The 18,800-nt window shown below is 44.5% G+C and overlaps 1 protein-coding gene across 1 annotated transcript in view; it reads left to right on the top strand.

The window, feature by feature from the left end:
* Positions 1-415: 415 nt before the first annotated feature.
* LOC139568269 (glucagon receptor-like) overlaps positions 416-18,800 on the top strand; it is a 70,963-nt gene continuing 52,578 nt past the window's right edge. The window contains exon 1 of the mRNA XM_071390017.1: positions 416-780. The gene's annotated coding sequence lies outside the window, so the exon portion shown is untranslated. The remainder of the gene's footprint in view (positions 781-18,800) is intronic.

Genomic DNA, 18,800 nt, shown 5'->3' with positions numbered 1-18,800 from the left:
AATATTTGGCAAAGGGTTAAACCCCCAAATAAAAAAAATGGTGTCAACAACTGGGATTGAACACGCAGCCTTCTGACCCAGAGTCATGGGATTACAAAATCCGACACTGTAGCATCTATTGGCATGTTTGAAGGCATTTCCCAACTTCCTCAGCACATTGATACAAGTCCAATGTCAACGTTAATCTGGAACGGTTTGGGTGCATCTCCCTCTTTCTGCTTCAACTCCCCATATCGCATACCCTCAAAGTTATCGAATACTTTATTTATACTGTCATTTGATTTCATGTCTATACTAAATTATTAAATTATAGGATACTCGAAAGTTCCTCAAAGGTCGCGCGGAGCGTACCTGCCGACGTCACCATAGAGCAAAAACAAACGGCCTCTTCTTTTCCGCGCCGAGCGCAGTTCGCCCTTCTCCTTTCAGCACCGGAAACCGCCCGACGCGTACGACTCCGCGCGTCTCCCTCCCGGGACAAGATAAATAAACATTTAACGGACTTTGATCACGAACAAACGTTTACAATGAGTTATTGACTCTCTCATTGAGTCACAAGTCACCGAACTCCATGGACGAAATATATCCATATTAACGTTCTTTAATTGTTTTGAATTTCCTTTTTGGCTGTTGGACTTGGTTGAGGCTATGTGTGTCGGTTGTTTTTACTTCATGTAATGTGGATGTTACATGTGTCCGTGGCTGTGTCCGTGGCCGTGGCTGGAGGATGAGCGCCGGCGTGGCAGGGGACGCGACAGTAACTCATACTATGCAGGCAAGGTAAAGTGCTTTACGTTCATTCCCCCTCCAGGCTATGACTCGGGGACGTTTTCTAGGGGCACAGACTCGCTGGTTCAAGCCCCGCTTCGGCTCTCAATTATCCTGTACTACCTGACTGGGTGAGTTTGTGTGTCTGTATTGCTATAGCTTCTGTGACCGGAGCGTGGGAGCTGGTGTTTTGAAGTTGAGTAAGAAATACTGTTGATCTGTTGTTGGTATCTGTTGTGTTTATACGGTAGCCTATACGGTAGCTCGCCCGCTGACAGAGCATTCAGAGTGTATAGCCTACATACCTGCTCCATAGGCAACTTTACGCTCATTGGTTGACTTCGCCTTTGCTGTAATAAACTATGGTTAGCGTAATGTTAATGTGCGTTTCGATGGTTATAATACTACAATTTAAAAACAATAATGTATAGGTCTATTTATAACTTTATAGTCCTGTTACTCGTAGGTTGAATCATGATCCCAAAATGCACAAAATGAGAACCGGAGTCCTCGTGTATTCCAGACGTGGTTTTAGTGATCTGCGCTGTATGGCTACAGGCTATCCCCTGTCCATTCTTATATAACTGTGTGTCTCTGTGTGTGTGTGTGGCTTCTGGGTTCCCCTCATCCCCGTTATCTTGCACGCCAATATGACTGCAGTTCTGTTCGATGGGAACAAACCCCTCTCTTTCTCTCTCTCTCTCTCTCTCTCTCTCTCTCTCTCTCTCTCTCTCTCTCTCTCTCTCTCTCTCTCTCTCTCTCTCTCTCTCTCTTCGTCGTATGAGTTCTGACACAGTCTTCTAATCATATGAAGCCTTATGGACAACTTGAAAACAGTCAAACAATTTAGTGAATATTTGGCTGACCCTTCAAGGAAAATTCCACCTAAAAAACTACTAAACCAAAATGCATCATACCAGCTGTATTTCAATATTTTGAAAGTTATATATCTTGAAAACTTGATTGTTGACAAGCAACATATTTTGGGTCTATATCAACAATGACTAATGAAACAAATACCAAAATATCGTTTTTGGGTGGAGTAAAAAAAAAAAAAGACAAACACAAATCTTTCAAAGAGCCGTTAGACTCGTCGCGTTTCTTTCAGTTCTACTCAACAACATGCTACATATATCTGAGAGAACGTAACCTATTGTCTAGTTGCAGTAGACTGTGTAATAACCTAACGAAGTTGCGTGCGAGTTTTGACTTTCGGCCAGCGGGCTTCCGTTCTGAGAAAGACCGAAATAAACAACTCATGTAAATGACCAATCACAATGACATGCGGTGAGGCCCGCGGGTCCACTCCCGTTTCCACCGGGCGGCCCGTCTACTGCCTCTCCAAGAACAAGCCTCCCTCCGCTCCGTGTTTAGCTCCGGTGACTAACTATGCAAATGCACCGAGATAAGGAGGAGGGGAGACTGATTGAGCTAACAATGACACACGCGCATACACAGAAACAGACACCCTGCGTTGTGTCACATCAGCAGTACAGTAGCCTAACCCTGTTGTTAGTCCCGCCTGCTATTGACGTTTGTAAATCATGGTTTACTATGGAAGTGTGAATCAGTTGTATGAGGTCTAATGGGACTGAAAGATGATAAGCCTCTCTCTCTGTCTCCTCCTCCTCTCCTCTTTCTGCTTCCCCACTTGCCTTCCCCCTCTCCCTCTCTCTCTCTCTCTCTCTCTCTCTCTCTGCTTCCCCACTCGCCTTCCCCCTCTCTCTCTCTATCACCCTCTCTTCTCGTTCTCCTCCACCCTCTCCTTTCTCTCTCTTGTCGTGGCCTTAGTCTCTCTTTCCTTTTGCTTTCCCTCTCGCCCTCACCCTCCTATCTTGCCCTTATGCTCTCTTTATTTATCTCCATCATCCACTCGTCCTCTCTCTCTCTCTTAATTTCTCTCTCCCTCCCTCCCTCCATCTCTCTGTCTCTCTTAGGAAGAGGGAGATATGTATGACAGGAAAGGTATAAGAACAGCAGAGAGTGTGAGAGAGAGAGAGAGAGAGAGAGAGAGAGAGAGAGAGAGAGAGAGAGAGAGAGAGAGAGAGAGAGAGAGAGAGAGAGAGAGAGAGAGAGAGAGAGAGAGAGAGAGAGAGAGAGAGAGAGAGAGAGAGAGAGAGAGAGAGAGAGAGAGAGAGAGAGAGAGAGAGAGAGAGAGAGAGAGAGAGAGAGATACCAGTCCCTATACCCTCATCCCTGTGTGGGGTTTTAGCTGGTCCACTCCACTCTGGTATGCAGTTGTCTGTTTCATAAACAACTCTGTGGTACACACACACACAGACACACACACACACACACCCACACTCACACACACACACACACACACACGTTCTTTCCTTGGTATTTACTGACTGTAGTACCACAGGGTCTCTGAAAGGTTTGAGCCAAAACATCATTAGTATAATTCTTTACCTTTTATTTTAATCATTTTGTTTGTGGTAGGTGTGTGTGTGTGTGCATTTGTGTGTGTGTGTCTGTGTGTGTGCGTGTGTGTGTGTGTGTGAGCTCTGTGACCTCTCTGCTAGGCTGCACTGAAACAGGCTCTACTGATACAGGAAACATTCAATCTACGTTTGTTTAACATTCATTCAATTTAACATGTACCCAAGGCAGAGGTAGTGTGTGAGAGAGTGACATGTTATGCACAGACCTGAATTACAAGTTTGTCGGTGTGTGTGTGTGTGTTTGTGTGTGTGTGTGTGTGTGTGTTTATTTATTTTATGTATAGCGCTGTATTAAGAGCACTCACTGACTGTAGTACACACACTACACACTACACACACTACACACACACACACACACACACACACACACACACACACACACACACACACACACACACACACACACACACACACACACACACACACACACACACACACGTTCTTTCCTTGGTATTCACCACAGGTCACTGAAAGGTCAGAGACAAAACTCCATTAGTATAATCCTTTACCGTTATTTCTAATCATTATGTTTGTTTGTGGTTGATGTGTGTTCAATCTACGGTTCGTTGAACATGTATTACCTTTAGCCAGAGGAGGTGTGTGACAGCAGCCAGGTCACCGGTGATACAAGTCAGTATTCGACGTCCATCCATTTCTGAGGACGTCGGGAGATGATGTTGGATACCGGTCACTAGGGGCAACAGTGAGCGCTGTTACTTTCAAGTAGGGTCGGATTTTGCGTGTTGTGGACGGGGAAGGCAGATGGGCATAGCAAAGGTTGCATGTTCAAATCCAGCGACAGAAAGTTGTTTGTGATATTGTTGTTTTAAGCCTTTCCCAAACCTTAACCTTACTTTAACCGTTAATGCCTAAACTTAAACCTAACTTTAATAAGTTGGAGTTAAATCTAAACCTTCAAACTTAACCTAAACTTAAACCTAACTTTAATAAGTTGGAGTTAAATCTAAACCTTCAACACTTCGAAATGTAACATTTGGAACAACTTGACGTTTGAGAAACATGGTTGAACGTCTAATTCTGACGTGAGACTGTGAGATCTAGTTGGTGAGAGAGCGACGTGTACAGACCAGAATTACACGTTTGGCGGTGTGTGTGTGTGTGTGTGTGTGTGTCAGGTGTTATGTATAGAGGCAGATGCTTATACCCATCCACCATCCTCGTCCACAACATCCTAGCAAAACCGAAACCGCCTTGAAGGTAACAGCGCTCACTGTTGCCCCTAGACACCGGTTTCTACTTGTCTCCCGTCGTCCTCAGACATGGATAGACGTCAAATACTGACTTGTATCACGGGTGACCTGGCTGTAATTATATGTTTGGCGCGGTCTCTGTGTGTGTGTGTGGGTATGTGTATAGTGTCTGTGTGTATAGTGTGTGTGTGTGTGTGTGTGTGTGTGTGTGTGTGTGTGTGTGTGTGTGTGTGTGTGTGTGTGTGTGTGTGTGTGTGTGTGTGTGTGTGTGTGTGTGTGTGTGTGTGTTTGTGTGGGTGGGTATGTGTGTGTGTAGTGTGTGGTGTGTGTGTGTGTGTGTGTGTGTGTGTGTGTGTGTGTGTGTTTGTGCGCGCGTGTGTGTTGGTGCTCGCGCGCGTGTATGTGTGTGTGTGTGTGTGTACATATACATGTTAAAAGCAGGTCTATAAACACAACGGTTTATTTCATCAACATCGACCCATACTGGTCTGAGCACATCGCTTCTGACGCACACACACACACACACACACACACACACACACACACACACACACACACACACACACACACACACACACACACACACACACACACACACACACACACACACACACACACACACACACACACACACACACACACACACACACACCATTAGCAGCAGACACACACACACACACACACACACCATTAGCAGCAGACACACACACACACACACACCATTAGTAGCAGACCAGATTGGCTGGTTAAACTCTCTCTATATTTTATCTCCCAGAAAAAATCACATTAACTCTGTCTGCTGATGTCATCACCGCCAGACGCTGTAACTGCTCCACTCCGGGAAATCACTCCAAGCCGGGGAACAGTTAGCATTTCCTATAGGATAATATATTACATTTAGCCGAGAAGCTAACACAAAATAGAGAGATTGGCGTGATCAAACACACTTATTACCAAGACAGGGAACGGTTAGTATTTCCCATAGGAAAAATGTGTGACAGCTAATGCTAACAAGTTAACTCTCTTGGTCATATCCTCATATCTTCTTTGTTCGGATTCATGTCAGATGTTTTCATATGAATGATGTCATTAGACCAAGATGATATCACTCTTTCACCTACACACAAACACGTCAGCTTTTTGTTTAGACACATCCACCCACAATTGCACATTTTTATTTAACAAGGCAAGGCAGTTAAGAACAAATTCTCATTTACAATGACTGCCTACTGGGGAACAGTGTGTTAACTGCCATGTTCAGGGGCAGAACGACAGATTTTTACCTTGTCAGCTCGGGGATTCGATCTAGCAATCTTTCAGTTGCTGGCCCAATGCTCTAAACACTAGGTTACCCGTCGCCTCTAATGACCCATCCCCAACTTCCCGACAGACTAAAGTGAAAATCTGACCCCTGCACCCGACCCTAACCTGTTAATATTGAAAAACGCTTGTAGGCTACAGACAGCGGAAAGATTTTGGGACCGAGGAAGCAGGATTTTGTTGGCCGGATTTAGAGACGTCTCTGCTTAACGCCAGATAGACTAAAATAATGAAAGAAAAGCCTCAATGTAGCCTATAGATATTATTTACACAAGAATAAGGCATTTCTAGATTTATTGAAGGTATTATTTTGTCTTTAGTGAACCCGCCTGCAACCCACGCGCCTTTCAACAACACAATATTCAACGACCCTGAACCTCCCTGCTGATAACCACAGGGACTGTGGGTTATGAGTCAACCTGCACATCACTAATGCATTCACACACACACACACACACACACACACACACACACACACACACACACACACACACACACACACACACACACACACACACACACACACACACACACACATGACTTCAGACTAAGGTGTGTGTGTGTGTTTTACTAAGGTTTGTGTGTGTGTGTGATAGTTGCTCTCCTCCAATCACTGGAGGCTGATCTCTCTATGTTTTCCTGCTGGGGTTGAGATTGAAAAACCACGGATTCCGCAACCCTCGGAATCGTCATCTCTCTATTCACACCTCTACGCCTCTCCTTCACTCTCTCTGTCTCTCTCTCTCTCTCTCTCTCTACTCTTCCTCTGCCTCTCTTCTCTCTCTCTCTCTCTCTCTCTCTCTCTCTCTCTCTCTCTCTCCACTTTCTCACCCTCTCTCACTCTCTCTCTCACTCTCTCTCTCTCTGCTCTTCCTCTTCCTCTGTCTCTCTTCTCTCTCTCTCTCTCTCTCTCTCTCTCTCTCTCTCTCTCTCTCTCTCTCTCTCTCTCTCTCTCTCTCTCTCTCTCTCTCTCTCTCTCTCTCTCTCTCTCTCTCTCTCTCTCTCTCTCTCTCTCTCTCTCTCTCTCTCTCTCTCTCTCTCTCTCACACTCTCTCTCTCTCTCTCTACTCTTCCTCTGCCTCTCTTCTCTCTCTCTCTCTCTCCCTCTCTCACTCTCTCTCTCTCTCTGTCCTCTGAAGTGTATAATTGGACGCCTCTTGTCCTGTCCCGTCCATCTCTCTCTTTGATATAGTAGTGTGTTTATGTGAGTGTGTGTGTGTGTGTGTGTGTGTGTTATTGTACGTGTGTGTACAGGCAGCACTGGCCTCTGCCTTGGCAGTATGTCAGTGTAGTTTACTAAGCAGAGCACATGTCTTCAGTGTGCTGTGAGTCGCTTTGACTTAGTGCTGTTCAGCTGGCTAGCAGCGCTGCCTGTTTATGTGTGTGTGTGTGTGTGTGTGTGTGTGTGTGTGTGTGTGTGTGTGTGTGTGTGTGTATGTGTGTGTGTGTGTGTTGTGTTCAGTTGAATAACAGCTCTGCCAGTCTGATCCATTATACATAAGGAGTAAGGTAATCCACTGGGCCAGGGGTTATAGACCTGTCTGTCTGACCTGTCTATCTGTCTGTCTGTCTGTCTGACCTGTCTGTCTGTCTGTCTGTCTGTCTGTCTGTCTGTCTGTCTGTCTGTCTGTCTGTCTGTCTGTCTGACCTGTCTGACCGTGTGACCGTGTGACCGTCTGTCTATCTGTCTAACCTGTCTATCTAACCTGGAGGAGCGACTGTCCTATCTCCCTGTCTGTCTGTCTGTCTGTCTGTCTGTCTGTCTGTCTGTCTGTCTGTCTGTCTGTCTGTCTGTCTGTCTGTCTGTCTGTCTGTCTGTCTGTCTGTCTAACCTGTCTGTCTAACCTGTCTGTCTGTACTGTCTGTCTGTTTAACCTGTCTGTCTGTTTAACTTGTCTGTCTATCTAACCTGTCTGTATGTATGTCTGTCTGTCTAACCCAGTGTTTTCCAAACTTGGTCCTGGGGCTCACCCTTAGTGCACATTTAGTTTCTTGTCCTAACACTGTAAAGCTTGATGTTGACCTGGATATTCTTGTCCTAGCACTGTAAGTGTGGGTCTTTCTCGGAGGCTACAAGTGAAGACAGACACATCGGGGACACAACTGCACGCGTCCTTATCCAATTCCGAGGTGCATATTGAAGATATTGGAAGAACTGTCCACATTTACTTTTCGTCAGCCAACAAGATGAGTAGACCTAATGAACAGAAAAAACAATAGCCTATATCAATCTACTATCTCCCATAGTACAAAAGTCTGTATTCTATTCTGTGCGAAATATTCCAAACATAGTCTGGGACAGTTGTGGGATGCGATAGATCTCAAATTAATACAACCACCAGCATCAAAACCACTAGCATCAAAACCACTAGCATCAAAACCACTAGCATCAAAACCAGTAGCATCAAAACCAGTAGCATCAAAACCAGTAGCATCAAAACCAGTAGCATCAAAACCACTAGCATCAAAACCACTAGCATCAAAACCACTAGCATCAACAAACCTTTTATACGCAATGTGGCTGATGCAACAGATCAGAACATTTAGCTTAACATGTTGATCATCTATGAGGCTATTTCTTCACATTATAAGCGCAGCAAAGCACACATGGCAGTAGGCTATAAGTGTGAATGGTCCCTTAGCGTTAGCGCAGCAAAGCACACATGGCAGTAGGCTATAAGTGTGAATGGTCCGTTAGCATTAGCGCAGCAAAGCACACATGGCAGTAGGCTATAAGTGTGAATGGTCCGTTAGCGTTAGCGCAGCAAAGCACACATGGCAGTAGGCTATAAGTGTGAATGGTCTGTTAGCATTAGCGCAGCAAAGCACACATGGCAGTAGGCTATAAGTGTGAATGGTCCGTTAGCGTTAGCGCAGCAAAGCACACATGGCAGTAGGCTATAAGTGTGAATGGTCTGTTAGCGTTAGCGCAGCAAAGCACACATGGCAGTAGGCTATAAGTGTGAATGGTCCGTTAGCGTTAGCGCAGCAAAGCACACATGGCAGTAGGCTATAAGTGTGAATGGTCCCTTAGCGTTAGCGCAGCAAAGCACACATGGTAGTAGGCTATAAGTGTGAATGGTCCCTTAGCATTAGCGCAGCAAAGCACACATGGTAGTACACTATACGTGTGAATGGTCCGTTAGCGTTAGCGCAGCAAAGCACACATGGCAGTAGGCTATAAGTGTGAATGGTCCCTTAGCGTTAGCGCAGCAAAGCACACATGGTAGTACACTATACGTGTGAATGGTCCGTTAGCGTTAGCGCAGCAAAGCACACATGGCAGTAGGCTATAAGTGTGAATGGTCCCTTAGCGTTAGCGCAGCAAAGCACACATGGCAGTAGGCTATACGTGTGAATGGTCTGTTAGCGTTAGCGCAGCAAAGCACACATGGCAGTAGGCTATACGTGTGAATGGTCTGTTAGCGTTAGCGCAGCAAAGCACACATGGCAGTAGGCTATACGTGTGAATGGTCTGTTAGCATTAGCGCAGCAAAGCACACATGGCAGTAGGCTATAAGTGTGAATGGTCCGTTAGCGTTAGCGCAGCAAAGCACACATGGCAGTAGGCTATAAGTGTGAATGGTCTGTTAGCATTAGCGCAGCAAAGCACACATGGCAGTAGGCTATAAGTGTGAATGGTCCGTTAGCGTTAGCGCAGCAAAGCACACATGGCAGTAGGCTATAAGTGTGAATGGTCTGTTAGCGTTAGCGCAGCAAAGCACACATGGCAGTAGGCTATAAGTGTGAATGGTCCGTTAGCGTTAGCGCAGCAAAGCACACATGGCAGTAGGCTATAAGTGTGAATGGTCCCTTAGCGTTAGCGCAGCAAAGCACACATGGTAGTAGGCTATAAGTGTGAATGGTCCCTTAGCATTAGCGCAGCAAAGCACACATGGTAGTACACTATACGTGTGAATGGTCCGTTAGCGTTAGCGCAGCAAAGCACACATGGCAGTAGGCTATAAGTGTGAATGGTCCCTTAGCGTTAGCGCAGCAAAGCACACATGGTAGTACACTATACGTGTGAATGGTCCGTTAGCGTTAGCGCAGCAAAGCACACATGGCAGTAGGCTATAAGTGTGAATGGTCCCTTAGCGTTAGCGCAGCAAAGCACACATGGCAGTAGGCTATACGTGTGAATGGTCTGTTAGCGTTAGCGCAGCAAAGCACACATGGCAGTAGGCTATACGTGTGAATGGTCTGTTAGCGTTAGCGCAGCAAAGCACACATGGCAGTAGGCTATACGTGTGAATGGTCTGTTAGCGTTAGCGCAGCAAAGCACACATGGCAGTAGACTATACGTGTGAATGGTCCGTTAGCGTTAGCGCAGCAAAGCACACATGGTAGTAGACTATATGTGTGAATGGTCCGTTAGCGTTAGCGCAGCAAAGCACACATGGCAGTAGGCTATAAGTGTGAATGGTCCCTTAGCGTTAGCGCAGCAAAGCACACATGGCAGTAGGCTATACGTGTGAATGGTCTGTTAGCGTTAGCGCAGCAAAGCACACATGGCAGTAGGCTATACGTGTGAATGGTCTGTTAGCGTTAGCGCAGCAAAGCACACATGGCAGTAGACTATACGTGTGAATGGTCCGTTAGCGTTAGCGCAGCAAAGCACACATGGTAGTAGGCTATAAGTGTGAATGGTCCGTTAGCGTTAGCGCAGCAAAGCACACATGGCAGTAGGCTATAAGTGTGAATGGTCTGTTAGCGTTAGCGCAGCAAAGCACACATGGCAGTAGACTATACGTGTGAATGGTCTGTTAGCGTTACCGCAGCAAAGCACACATGGCAGTAGGCTATAAGTGTGAATGGTCTGTTAGCGTTAGCGCAGCAAAGCACACATGGCAGTAGGCTATAAGTGTGAATGGTCCGTTAGCGTTTGCGCAGCAAAGCACACATGGCAGTAGGCTATACGTGTGAATGGTCTGTTAGCGTTAGCGCAGCACAGCACACATGGCAGTAGGATATAAGTGTGAATGGTCCCTTAGCGTTAGCGCAGCAAAGCACACATGGCAGTAGGCTATACGTGTGAATGGTCCGTTAGCGTTAGCGCAGCAAAGCACACATGGCAGTAGGCTATAAGTGTGAATGGTCCGTTAGTGGAAAACACCATTATCACAAGTGACCGCAAATGCAATTATGTATGTAATGCTTTAATTATGAAGGCGCATTTTTATGGTGAAATTGATCTTCCCCAAACTTGAAACTCACGCGCTGATTATGTATGCCAGTTAGGCTCTACACCTGATTCATTTTAATAAGTTATTTGGCCACTTTTAAATGTAATATAAACCTTATCAAAACATATAGGCCTATGGGCTAGGTTACATGAGGTGTGCGACTATGATTCGACTATGAGGCTGTTTCTTATGCTGGTCATCATTCACAAGTGATAATATATAATTCCCAAGTGATATGCTAATATTGTCACCCATCAGATTATTCTCTTTACATATACTAAATAATATGTGTGTGACATTTGTTTTGATTTAGAATGGACCATTATCATGCACCTGTCACGAGACAGTGGCAGTGGAAAACATACATGTCATCTATGCACTTAAATAGCGAATGGAGGATGCGTTTCCCCGTGGTTTATTTTCATGCCAACCAGGTAGGCTATATTCCTGTTGTAAAGAGAAGCAATGTGCACACACACACACACACACACATATTAGGAAAGTTGAGAAATAAATAAAGTAGGCCTAGCCCATAGAAAGCTGATGGGATCCTCCTCTTTTTAGTAGAGGCCATCACTCTGTTTTCTCACACAATTACATAGCCAATAGAAATGTTGCGCAACATGAGCTCATGGGCTCTCATGAAGTGTTTGATTAGATTTTACAATACATTTACATTGATGTCAGAGTGATTAGAGGGACAATAGAGTGTTGAGTACCAGGCAGTTATCAAGTTCGGTAGACTACCAATGACCATCAGCTGCATCAGAGCTAGGAGAAGCCCTAATTACTGTGACTAAACGGTCAGGTGGAAATTGACTGCCTTCATGACCTGTGACCGCACCACACACACACACACACACACACACACACACACACACACACACACACACACACACACACACACACACACACACACACACACACACACACACACACACACACACACACACACACACACACACACAAAGCACACTGGAACAGGGATATCGCTTACCTCTCTCTCTCCCCCTCTATCTCTTTCTCTCTCACTCACTCTCCCTCCCCCCATTTCTCTCTCAATCTCAATCTCAATCTCAATCTCTCTCTCTCTCTCTCTCTCTCTCTCTCTCTCTCTCTCTCTCTCTCTCTCTCTCTCTCTCTCTCTCTATCTCAATCTGTCTCACTCTCCCTCTCCCTCCCCCACATCTCTCTCTCTCCTGCATGCTAATGTGTTAGTCATGTCTGTCTGCTGTCTGTCTGTCATCATGACCCATATAGGAACTGCATGTTAACCTGTAAAGATCACAAGACTCGGAAGATTAAGAGTGTGTATGTCTTGTTTCTTTGTCTGTGTATTTTCTACACAGACAAAGATCTACATACTTGGCAGTGTGTGCAAACACACACACAACAGACACATTTCTACATACAGTACTTGGCAGTGTGTGTGTGTGTGTGTGTGTGTGTGTGTGTGTGTGTGTGTGTGTGTGTGTGTGTGTGTGTGTGTGTGTGTGTGTGTGTGTGTGTGTGTGTCTTTATGTGAGTGTGTAGCACATGCTATGTGTCTGGTATAAACTGGTCCCCTGAAACCAGTGATTGTTGTGTGTGTGTCTCTATCTGTGTGTGTTTGTGCCTGTGTGTTCGGTGTGTTTTTCCACAATACTTGGCAGAGTGTGTTTGTGTAACGATAGTCTATTTCGTCCTCCTCATCGGACGAGGAGAGGCAAGAAGGATCGGAGGACCAATTTGCAGAGTGGTAGGTTTCCATGAATTTAATGTACACGAAAACAATACACGATATAAAACAACAAACGAAACTACCGTAACAGTCCCGTGTGGCGAAACACTAACACAGGAACAAACACCCACAAACCACACGTGAAACCCCGGCTGCCTAAGTATGATTCTCAATCAGGGACAACGATTGACAGCTGCCTCTGATTGAGAATCATACCAGGCGAACACAAAAAACCCAACATAGAAAACACACATAGACAACCCACACCAACTCACGCCCTGACCATACTAAATACATACAAAATAAGGGAAAATAAGGTCAGGAACGTGACAGTTTGTGCCTGTGTGTTCGGTGTGTTTTTTACAGACTTGGCAGAGTGTGTGTGTTTGTGCCTGTGTGTTTGGTGTGTTTTTTACAGACTTGGCAGAGTGTGTGTGTTTGTGCCTGTGTGTTTGGTGTGTTTTTCCACATACTTGGCAGAGTGTGTGTGTGTGTGTGTGTGTGTGTGTGTGTGTGTGTGTGTGTGTGTGTGTGTGTGTGTGTGTGTGTGTGTGTGTGTGTGTGTGTGTGTGTGTGTGTGTGTGTGTGTGTGTGTGTGTGTGTGTGTGTGTTTGTGTGTTCGGTGTGTTTTTCCACATCCTATCCTGTGTTTAATCGATTGGTTGCTTACTGTGTAATCTGCATTGCCATTGGCTAGTTATGACTGGTTAATCACTTTGTTTTTGTCATGATTTGTATGTGTGTTGGCATTCCTATAATCCTTCTAGTTATCAAACTATTCCACATTTGTAAGATTTACATTTTTGCACATGAAGGTTTTCTAGTTATATATGTGTAATTAAATACAGACGTATATGTTTTTTTGTACAGACACAGACACAGACACAGACACAGACACAGACACAGACACACACACACAGACACAGACACAGACACAGACACACAGACACAGACACAGACACAGACACAGACACACAGACACAGACACAGACACAGACACAGACACAGACACAGACACAGACACAGACACAGACACAGGGCGGCATGGAGCCTAGTGGTTAGAACGCTAGGCCAGTAACTGAAAGGTTGCTGGATCGAATCCCAGAGCTGATAAGGTAAAAAAATCTGTTGTTCTGCTCCTGAGCAAATCAGTTAACCCACTGTTCCCCAGTAGGCCGTCAGTTAACCCACTGTTCCCCAGTAGGCCGTCAGTTAACCCACTGTTCCCCAGTAGGCCGTCAGTTAACCCACTGTTCCCCCGTAGGCCGTCAGTTAACCCACTGTTCCCCCGTAGGCCATCAGTTAACCCACTGTTCCCCCGTAGGCCATCATTGTAAATAAGAAAATTTATTAACTGACTTGCCTAGTTAAATAAAGGTTAAAAATAAAATCACACACACACACAAAAATGAGTATTGAATCTTCCTGTCGAATCAACAACATGATCTGTCATGACCCGACAGACTGAAGACAACCAGGAAGTAAGAAGGGGCTGGAGGAGTTAGGGTTAATGGATAAGAAGAGGAAACAGAGAGTAAAGGACTATTAAAGTGTGAAAGAATGCTGTGTTGTCATTGTCATCATCACTGTTGTCATGAGTGACAGAATAGTGTTATGGTTGCTCAGTGGATGTTTATGTTGTTGTGGAACAGAGATGATCTGGAGACCAGATATGGTACAACCCTTCTGTGTTAGAGGAGGAACAGAGATGATCTGGAGACCAGATATGGTACAACCCCTCTATGTGTTAGAGGAGGAACAGAGATGATCTGGAGACCAGATATGGTACAACCCCTCTATGTGTTATCTGACTGCTCTACTCTAATGGCATTATACTCATCAGATTCAGTCTCCTGTCTATTGATGCCCTTCACATAACCAGCATAACCATAACCAGTTTTCCCCTCTCTCTCTCTCTCTCTCTCTCTCTCTCTCTCTCTCTCTCTCTCTCTCTCTCTCTCTCTCTCTCTCTCTCTCTCTCCTATGTCTCTCTTCACTCCTCCTCTCCTCAGTAGGCCATGAATCATTAAAGATCAAGGATATTGATTGTAGATTTTTTAAATCAGATGTATTTTACATTACACTAGGCTCTAATTAAAAAAGTTTTAGACTGGCTGGCATGCTGTTACACACACACACACACACACATAGAAAACACACACAGAACACACACATATACACACTCACACACAGAAATATGCATACACACAGAATATTCCCAATGCTGTGCTCTGACGTGTGGTGTGTGGGTGAGGGAGGTAGGGATGCATACTGATAAGTAATGTGTTTGAGCTAAATGTTCACACTGGGGGTTGACAGGGGTCATCAGTTCAGACAACAGAGAGAACACACACACACACACACATGCACGTACCCATGTAACCTAGATTTCCTGTTGATTACTCAGTGCCTGTATATACGCGTGTTTGTGTGTGTTTCAGTCTGTTGTTTGAACTGTTGGCCCCTGTTGTGAAACCTAACTACATTACCAATTACCTTTGTGTGTGTGTGTGTGTGTGTGTGTGTGTATGCGCATGCGCATGCATGACTGTTTACGTGTGTGTCTGAGAGAGAGAGAGAGAGAGAGAGAGAGAGAGAGAGAGAGAGAGAGAGAGAGAGAGAGAGAGAGAGAGAGAGAGAGAGAGAGAGAGAGAGAGAGAAGAGAGAGAGGGAAGAGAGAGAGGGAAGAGAGAGAGGGAAGAGAGGGAAGAGAAGAGAGAAGAGAGAGAGAGAAGAGAGAGAAGAGAGAGAGAGAAGAGAGGGAAGAGAAGAGAGAGAAGAGAAGAGAGAGAAGAGAGAGAGAGGGAAGAGAGGGAAGAGAGAGAGAAGAAAGAGAGAGAGAAGAGAGAGAGAGGGAAGAGAGAGAAGAGAGGGAGAAGAGAGGGAGAAGAGAAAGAGAGAGAGAGAGAGAGAGAGAGAGAGAGAGAGAGAGAGAGAGAGAGAGATGTGTGACATCTCTCTCTCTCTCTCTCTCTCTCTCTCTCTCTCTCTCTCTCTCTCTTTCAGCATTCCCTCCCCCATATGCCCCCCTAGGCACAACTATGACAACATAACCAACAAAAACGGGTCACAACTCCTGCAGCTCTGTCGCACGCTGGGTATGTACATAGTCAATGGTAGGCTTCGAGGGGACTCCTATGGTAGGTTCACCTATAGCTCATCTCTTGGCAGTAGCACTGTAGACTACTTTATCACTGACCTCAACCCAGAGTCTCTCAGAGCGTTCACAGTCAGCCCACTGACACCCCTATCAGACCACAGCAAAATCACAGTCTACTTGAACAGAGCAATACTCAATCATGAGGCATCAAAGCCAAAGGAACTGAGTAACATTAAGAAATGCTATAGATGGAAGGAATGCAGTTTGGAAACCTACCAAAAAACAATTAGGCAACAGCAAATTCAATCCCTTTTAGACAACTTCCTGGGTAAAATGTTCCACTGCAATAGTGAAGGTGTAAACTTGGCAGTAGAAAATCTTAACAGTATATTTGACCTCTCAGCTTCCCTATCAAATCTAAAAATCTCAAATAGAAAACCGAAGAAAATGAACAACAATGACAAATGGTTTGATAAAGAATGCAAAAATCTAAGAAATAAATTGAGGAACCTGTCCAACCAAAAACATAGAGACCCGGAAAACCTGAGTCTACGCCTTCACTATGGCGAATCACTAAAACAATACAGAAATACACTACGGAAAAAGAAGGAACAGCACGTCAGAAATCAGCTCAATGTAATTGAAGACTCCATAGACTCTAACCAATTCTGGGAAAATTGGAAAACACTAAACAAACAACAACACGAAGAATTATCTATCCAAAATGGAGATGTATGGGTAAACCACTTCTCCAATCTTTTTGGCTCTATAACAAAGAATAAAGAACAAAAACATATACATGATCAAATACAAATCCTAGAATCAACTATTAAAGACTACCAGAACCCATTGGATTCTCCAATTACCTTGAATGAGTTACAGGACAAAATAAAAACCCTCAAACCCAAAAAGGCCTGTGGTGTTGATGGTATCCTTAATGAAATGATCAAATATACAGACAACAAATTCCAATTGGCTATACTAAAACTCTTTAACATCGTCCTTAGCTCTGGCATCTTCCCCAATATTTGGAACCAAGGACTGATCACCCCAATCCACAAAAGTGGAGACAAATTTGACCCCAATAACTACCGTGGAATATGCGTCAACAGTAACCTTGGGAAAATACTCTGCATTATCATTAACAGCAGACTCGTACATTTCCTCAATGAAAACAATGTACTGAGCAAATGTCAAATTGGCTTTTTACCAAATTACCGTACAACAGACCATGTATTCACCCTACACACCCTAATTGACAACCAAACAAACCAAAACAAAGGCAAAGTCTTCTCATGCTTTGTTGATTTCAAAAAAGCCTTCGACTCAATTTGGCATGAGGGTCTGCTATACAAATTGATGGAAAGTGGTGTTGGGGGTAAAACATACGACATTATAAAATCCATGTACACAAACAACAAGTGTGCGGTTAAAATTGGCAAAAAACACACACATTTCTTCACACAGGGTCGTGGGGTGAGACAGGGATGCAGCTTAAGCCCCACCCTCTTCAACATATATATCAACGAATTGGCGCGGGCACTAGAACAGTCTGCAGCACCCGGTCTCACCCTACTAGAATCCGAAGTCAAATGTCTACTGTTTGCTGATGATCTGGTGCTTCTGTCACCAACCAAGGAGGGCCTACAGCAGCACCTAGATCTTCTGCACAGATTCTGTCAGACCTGGGCCCTGACAGTAAATCTCAGTAAGACCAAAATAATGGTGTTCCAAAAAAGGTCCAGTCACCAGGACCACAAATTCCATCTAGACACCGTTGCCCTAGAGCACACAAAAAACTATACATACCTCGGCCTAAACATCAGCACCACAGGTAACTTCCACAAAGCTGTGAACGATCTGAGAGACAAGGCAAGAAGGGCCTTCTATGCCATCAAAAGGAACATAAATTTCAACATACCAATTAGGATCTGGCTAAAAATACTTGAATCAGTCATAGAGCCCATTGCCCTTTATGGTTGTGAGGTCTGGGGTCCGCTCACCAACCAAGATTTCACAAAATGGGACAAACACCAAATTGAGACTCTGCATGCAGAATTCTGCAAAAATATCCTCCGTGTACAACGTAGAACACCAAATAATGCATGCAGAGCAGAATTAGGCCGATACCCACTAATTATCAAAATCCAGAAAAGAGCCGTTAAATTCTACAACCACCTAAAAGGAAGCGATTCCCAAACCTTCCATAACAAAGCCATCACCTACAGAGAGATGAACCTGGAGAAGAGTCCCCTAAGCAAGCTGGTCCTAGGGCTCTGTTCACAAACACAAACACACCCCACAGAGCCCCAGGACAACAGCACAATTAGACCCAACCAAATCATGAGAAAACAAAAAGATAATTACTTGACACATTGGAAAGAATTAACAAAAAAACAGAGCAAACTAGAATGCTATTTGGCCCTAAACAGAGAGTACACAGTGGCAGAATACCTGACCACTGTGACTGACCCAAACTTAAGGAAAGCTTTGACTATGTACAGACTCAGTGAGCATAGCCTTGCTATTGAGAAAGGCCGCCGTAGGCAGACATGGCTCTCAAGAGAAGACAGGCTATGTGCACACTGCCCACAAAATGAGGTGGAAACTGAGCTGCACTTCCTAACCTCCTGCCCAATGTATGACCATATTAGAGAGACATATTTCCCTCAGATTACACAGATCCACAAAGAATTCGAAAACAAATCCAATTTTGATAAACTCCCATATCTACTGGGTGAAATTCCACAGTGTGCCATCACAGCAGCAAGATTTGTGACCTGTTGCCACAAGAAAAGGGCAACCAGTGAAGAACAAACACCACTGTAAATACAACCCATATTTATGTTTATTTATTTTAACTTGTGTGCTTTAACCATTTGTACATTGTTACAACACTGCATATATATAATATGACATTTGTAATGTCTTTATTGTTTTGAAACTTCTGTATGTGTAATGTTTACTGTTCATTTTTATTGTTTATTTGACTTTTGTATATTACCTACCTCACTTGCTTTGGCAATGTTAACACATGTTTCCCATGCCAAT

Source organism: Salvelinus alpinus, chromosome 2, assembly GCF_045679555.1.
Source record: "Salvelinus alpinus chromosome 2, SLU_Salpinus.1, whole genome shotgun sequence".
Lineage (NCBI taxonomy): Eukaryota > Metazoa > Chordata > Actinopteri > Salmoniformes > Salmonidae > Salvelinus > Salvelinus alpinus.
Note: the sequence above shows the minus strand (reverse complement) of the source record. Positions and strands in the feature narration are given on the sequence as shown.